Below are 6,000 nucleotides of genomic sequence, written 5' to 3'. Positions count from 1 at the left end.
TGGCCTGGATACAACAACCCCCCTGTTTCTAATCGTGCGAAATATAAGTATTTCAACGTCATTTTGTTTCTTCATGACACGTTCAAGAACAAACCTTTCAAGTGAGTTAACTGTTTGATTGAAATTTGAACAAGATAAATATGAATCCTTGGTAGCTGGGCCGGGATGATTAGCATGCCATTGCCATTGACTCTCTATCTATGCTTTGCTGGAGTGGGATCTGGCTGGGATGCATGATTTACTAGACCCTAGTAGAATTTTCTAGGCCTATAGTAAGTAGTAGAGTCTACTAGTAGTACAAGTTCTAGGCCTAGCCTATTAGACTTTTCTACTCCAGCAAAGCATAGATTCAATAATATCAGATAGGGTCTAGGCCTATCACAATATTATAGGGATTGATATCGTGATAACCGATACCGATACCGATATGATCGGGGGAGGGATCGAGAGAGAAGAAAATGGACGATTGTCTGTAAGATTCCGATTGTTGTTTCTAAGGCCGTTGTCGCCTATTTAAAGGTGTTTTAACCCAATTCCTGTCTGAGATCTAATCCTTCCTGTCTGTACATAGTGAACCCCCTTATACTGGCGTAATCGGCAGGGATTCTTTGTGCTATGGCTTTTTTGGAAATCTAAGGATTGGGTGAGAAATTAATTGACACGGTTGTTTCATGCAGTGTGTGACTGTTGCCCCACTTATTGTGCAGGCCTATAGGCCTACTAGTGCTTGTTGATTTAGCAGTAGATCTAGGGTCTAGATCTAGGTCTAGACTCTACAGATAGACTAATCAAAGTTAAGGTAGCTATTAAACAAGTAGTCTAGTATTGAAGTAACATTAAAAATGAAATAGAAAAAATAAATAAATACATAGGGTCTAGGCTAGACTAGACTAAAATTAAATAAATAAAAGTTTGATTAAAATAGTAGATTTAGAAGTCTAGACCACTCTCACTAACCATACACCATACACTAAAACACACACGTTCAATAGGTCACTAAATTAAATTTAAACTAGATCTAGACTAGTCTAGTATAATATTCAGTGCTCAATAAAAGATAAAATTAACCATGACAGACCGATCAGCATATCTCGGCAGATTTACAGCTGAGCACATAGCACACTTGTGTGAATTGAATCATATTGATACCAATGCTGTAAAGACCAAGCAAGAGCGGATCTCATGTTTATGTGATTTGCCTAAGCTGGTAGAGGATGAACCAAAAAATACAGGTGTGGGTGTGGATGACCTTTTGCGGGTCATGAAGCACCTTGAAGATTCTCATCATCATGAGACTGAGAAACTATGCAAATCCTTACTGTCTGCTGCAATCGGTAGCTCTGCACAAACTGGTCCTCCGTTAAAGGGATTACATCAGCTAAGTAACGATGATGATATGGTGTGCTACCTTAGCACTTTTGAGCGACTAGCCCTGGCAGCAAACAAGCCAAAGAGTGAATGGCCTCGGCTGTTAGAACCATATCTTACTGGAAGAGCTCAGCAGGCATTCCACGCCCTGAGTACTAGAGAACAAAACAACTATGATGATGTTGTCCTGGCCATAAAGAGAAGGTACCACCTCACTCCGGAGGCATACAGAATAAAGTTCAAAAAAGAACATAAGAAGACCAATGAAAGTTATGAAGAATTCGCTAGTCATTTACAAGGTTATTTTTTTAAGTGGGTTGAGATACCCCAGGAGGCAGTAGAGATGCCTGAAGTCTCTAAAGGGCTCAATCTGGTCATGATTGACCAATTCTTAGAGAGAGTACCCGATGAAGTATTGAGGTTAAAGCTAAGGGAGCTACAAGCCACATCTCTCATGGTAGTTGCGCGCAAGGCGGACGAATTAGTAATCCAGAGGGGGGCGAATGCGGGTAACACAACCCCAGGGAGTGATCCCTCCACTCCACGACGGACAGGTGCAGGCAGTAACCCCACGGGACGTAGATCCTTTAATGCTGCCTGCTACCGGTGTGGCCAGCTCGGGCACAGAATTGCCAACTGTCCGGTACCTCCGGGGGCCACAGGGTCGGGTTTCCAGGGAGGACCTCCACAGGGCTTTACTCGAGAACCGTCACCAAGGTGCAATTTCATTGCAAAGGATAGGGGTGATGCTACAATTGCAGATGTTGTTGTTCAGGGTATAGATGACAGAGTGGTGAAGACCCAAGCCCTGCTGGACTCGGGGTCAGAGGTTTCCCTGGTCACTTTTGAATTGTGTAAGGAGTTAGGGGTAGAGGTTACTCGTGAAACTGAAGGGGTGTTAGGCATGATCAATGAAACCGCCTTAGTGCCTGATGGTTTAGCATCCCTGCAAGTGGGTCTAGGAGGCAGCACTGCGACTGAGGTCTTTCATGTGGTTGGTAGGCTCCCAGTACCTGTCCTCCTTGGTGCTGACTTTGCTGAAAAGGTGAAACTTATCATAGATTTTGGCAGTCGTAGTTATAGCACAAGTAGCAATGGGGCCAATGAGCGGCCAGTTAAGTTCTCGTTGAATGGAGGGCAGGAGATGTCACATGTTGAAGAAGAAGTCGATGTTCATCTCCAAGCTGAGGATGAGATGAAGAAACTTGATCTAACTGAAGCAGATAGACAGAAATTAGATCAGGTTTTTCAAGACTTCCCAGATGTGTTTAGTGAGGTACCTGGTCATACGAACATGGCTATTCATAGAATTGATGTAGGAGGGGCTTCTCCCATCCGCTCTCACCCGTACAAGGTGAGTCCTGAGAAAAGACAAGCTCTTGATGAAGAGTTGGATAAGCTTCTGGACATGGGGAAGATTGAGCCTTCAGATTCACCTTGGGCCGCTCCTGTAGTGATGGTCCCTAAGAAGAACGGGAAGTACAGGATGTGTGTCGATTACCGAAAATTGAATACAATTACAAAGATTGATGCCTTCCCCATGCCTACAGTGGATGACATTTTGAGCTCTCTGCATGGTGCCTCGGTTTTCTCGTCATTAGATCTGCGCAGTGGATACTGGCAGATGGGTGTTGCAGATGAGGATGAGGAGAAGACTGCTTTTGTTTGTCATAGGGGTCTATTCCACTTCAAGGTCCTTCCTTTTAGTGTGGTAAATGGTCCTGCCAGTTTCCAACGGTTGATGTCCAAGGTGCTTGATGGCCTGATAGGGCGAAATTGCTATGTCTACTTGGACGACATTGTGTGTTTCTCTCCGGATATTGAGCAGCACATCTCTGATCTCCAGGAGATCTTTTGTTGCTTACGACAAGCGGGTCTGACCGTAAATACTGAGAAATGTCAGTTTGCCTGCCAAGAAATGAAATATCTTGGCCATGTTGTCAGCTCAAATGGACTCAAGATGGACCCCGAGAAGGTGTCTACCATTGTTAACTATCCCCAACCTAGGTCGATCAAGGAATTAGAGAGGTTCCTTGGGATGGCCGGATGGTATCAGAAATTCATTCCTAGCTTCTCAGAGGTTGCTGCACCTCTTCATGGATTGAAGAAGAAAGGTGTTCCCTGGAATTGGACTGCTGACTGCACTCGTGCTTTTCAGGCCTTGAAGGAGAGCCTCCTCACTGAGCCAATACTAGGCTACCCTGATGAAGAATCCAGGTTTGCTGTACACACAGATGCCAGCAATGTTGGGGTCGGTGCAGTCCTGATCCAGCAGCAACCGTCTGGGACGAGAACTATCGCCTATGCGAGTCGGTCTTTGTCTGCTGCAGAAAGGAATTATAGTACTACTGAGAAGGAGTGTTTGGCTGTAGTATGGGCCCTAGAGAAATGGCGGCCATATCTGGAAGGTAGAGAGTGTCGTGTAATAACGGACCACCAGGCACTTTGCTGGTTATTTCGGAAGAAGAAGCAAAATGGGCGACTTGCTCGTTGGATTCTGAGGCTTCAGGATTTTCGGTTTCAGGTGATATACAGGCCTGGAAAGCAACATCATGTCCCGGACGCACTATCTAGGATTCCTGAGAAAGGTGTTGCCCCTTTGGTGGGAGTTGTAAACAGGGTTTTGTCGGATCGAGTCTGTGACGGACATGAAAAGGACTTATGTGCAGCCAGTGATTGCATTTCCCCGGATGATGAGTCGGTTAGTTGGGTACAATGTGATGATTGTGATAAGTGGTATCACCAGGTTTGTGTCCATATTGGTTCTCAAGAGGCGGAGGAGGTGGACAAATACTCTTGCCCATCTTGTGTTGGCAAGTCAGAGGCCACGGATGAAGTCGTTCTTCCTTTGGATTTGACAAAGGATTCTGTCCTGAGGGCACAACAGAGTGACCCAGATCTTTTGCCAATCATTCAGATCCTTGAAAAGCAAAAGAATGGTGGTGGGGAGGATCAAGGTCCTGTTCAGAGGTTTTCAGATTTCAGTTTGAAGGGAATGGTGTTGTATAAGAATGAATGTGTAGTTATCCCCAAGGCACTTCAGAATGCAGTGTTAGTTGAGTGTCATTGCAAGCCAATAGCTGGGCATCTTGGGAGAAAGAAGACACTTCAAAGGTTGAAGTCGATGGGTCTCTGGTGGAGTGGTATGTCGCGGTCTGTAAGAAGCTTTATTCGCAGTTGTAATGTTTGTCTTCAAACAAAACCTTCTTACCAGAGACGTCAAGGGAAGATGTTGTCTAGTACCTCTACGAGGCCTTGGGAAAAGGTTGGTGTAGATCTCATGGGGCCTTTGCCAAAGTCGTATGCTGGGCATGAGTATATTCTGGTGGCTGTCGACCATTTCTCAAAGTTTGTGGAGATTCTGCCTTTGAAGTCAGCTACCAGCCAGTCGGTTGCAACCACTCTAGTGAGGGAGCTGTTCTGCAGATATGGACCTCCAGGAGCCCTGCTCTCGGACAATGGCCCCCAATTCAGAGGGAAGGTTCTGCGAGCTGTCTGCACAGATTGGGGGATTGAGCAGATCTTCATCACGCCATATCACCCCCAAACGAACTGGGTCGAAAGGGTGAATCGTAACATCAAGGCCATGCTTCAAGCTTACACCGGATCTGACCATCGACAGTGGGATGTTCATCTCGCTGAACTCGCGTTTGCCCTGAACAGCAGTAGTCATGACACACTTGGTGTAGAACCATCAGTAGTTATGTTTGGACGGCGCTTGGCTTCTCCCTTGACTAACCGCCTGCAGACTGAGGGAAACAAAGACATTCCTACGCAAGAAGAAATCGCACACAATCGTCGACGCGCTGTTAGTAGCTCCAAACAATACTACGACCAGAGCCGTGATGAGTGCCGCATCACTGAAGGAAGCCAAGTCATGGTGAAGACTAAACCTCTATCAAATGCGGAAAAGAACTTCTCAGCTAAGCTAGCACCACGATGGACTGGGCCGTTTGTTGTGCAGAAAAAACTAACCCCAGTGAATTTTCTTGTGGTGAACGCTGCCAACAAGAAGATAACTCGCATTGTTCATGTGGACCAATTGAAAGGGTGCTAATTACTTCGAACATAGACTTCGCATGTTGTCAACGCTGTTAAAATTGTCGCTTATTGTAGCATATTGGATCAGGACTGGTTGAAAGTTCGCGACTCACGATTACATTGACTTACCTTTATAGCCGAGTAAGATTGCAGTTTGGTCGAGAGCGGGACTGTCACAGTTGGGCTATGGATCGCGAAACTAAATGGACGCTAAGTTTAATTGATCTGGACTCTTAATATAGATTCTAAGAGACTCTTATTTCAACTGATGTTATATGTTTAATGTCAACCATTTATATTGGTGCGTGCCCATGTGCTTTAATTCTGGCTCGTGCAGAATTATGCACTCTTCAGAATTGTTGATGACTATTATAATATTAACATGTCGGATCCTTATCTTTACAGTTAAAGGATAAATACAACCGGTTGGAAATTGTTGAAAATTGGAACTGTATATAAACTTGTGATTCCCTGCGAATTTTCTGTCTTTGCATCTAGTGTTTTTACTTAGAGTTATACATGTACACTGAATTTTTGTGCACATGAAATTGTTATACAGTATGTACACAGAATTTGTGTTTCAAAAGATAA

The sequence above is a fragment of the Strongylocentrotus purpuratus genome, unplaced genomic scaffold (genome assembly GCF_000002235.5).
Source record: "Strongylocentrotus purpuratus isolate Spur 01 unplaced genomic scaffold, Spur_5.0 spur5_scaffold_21, whole genome shotgun sequence".
NCBI lineage: Eukaryota > Metazoa > Echinodermata > Echinoidea > Camarodonta > Strongylocentrotidae > Strongylocentrotus > Strongylocentrotus purpuratus.
This window is presented reverse-complemented; position numbering follows the sequence as displayed.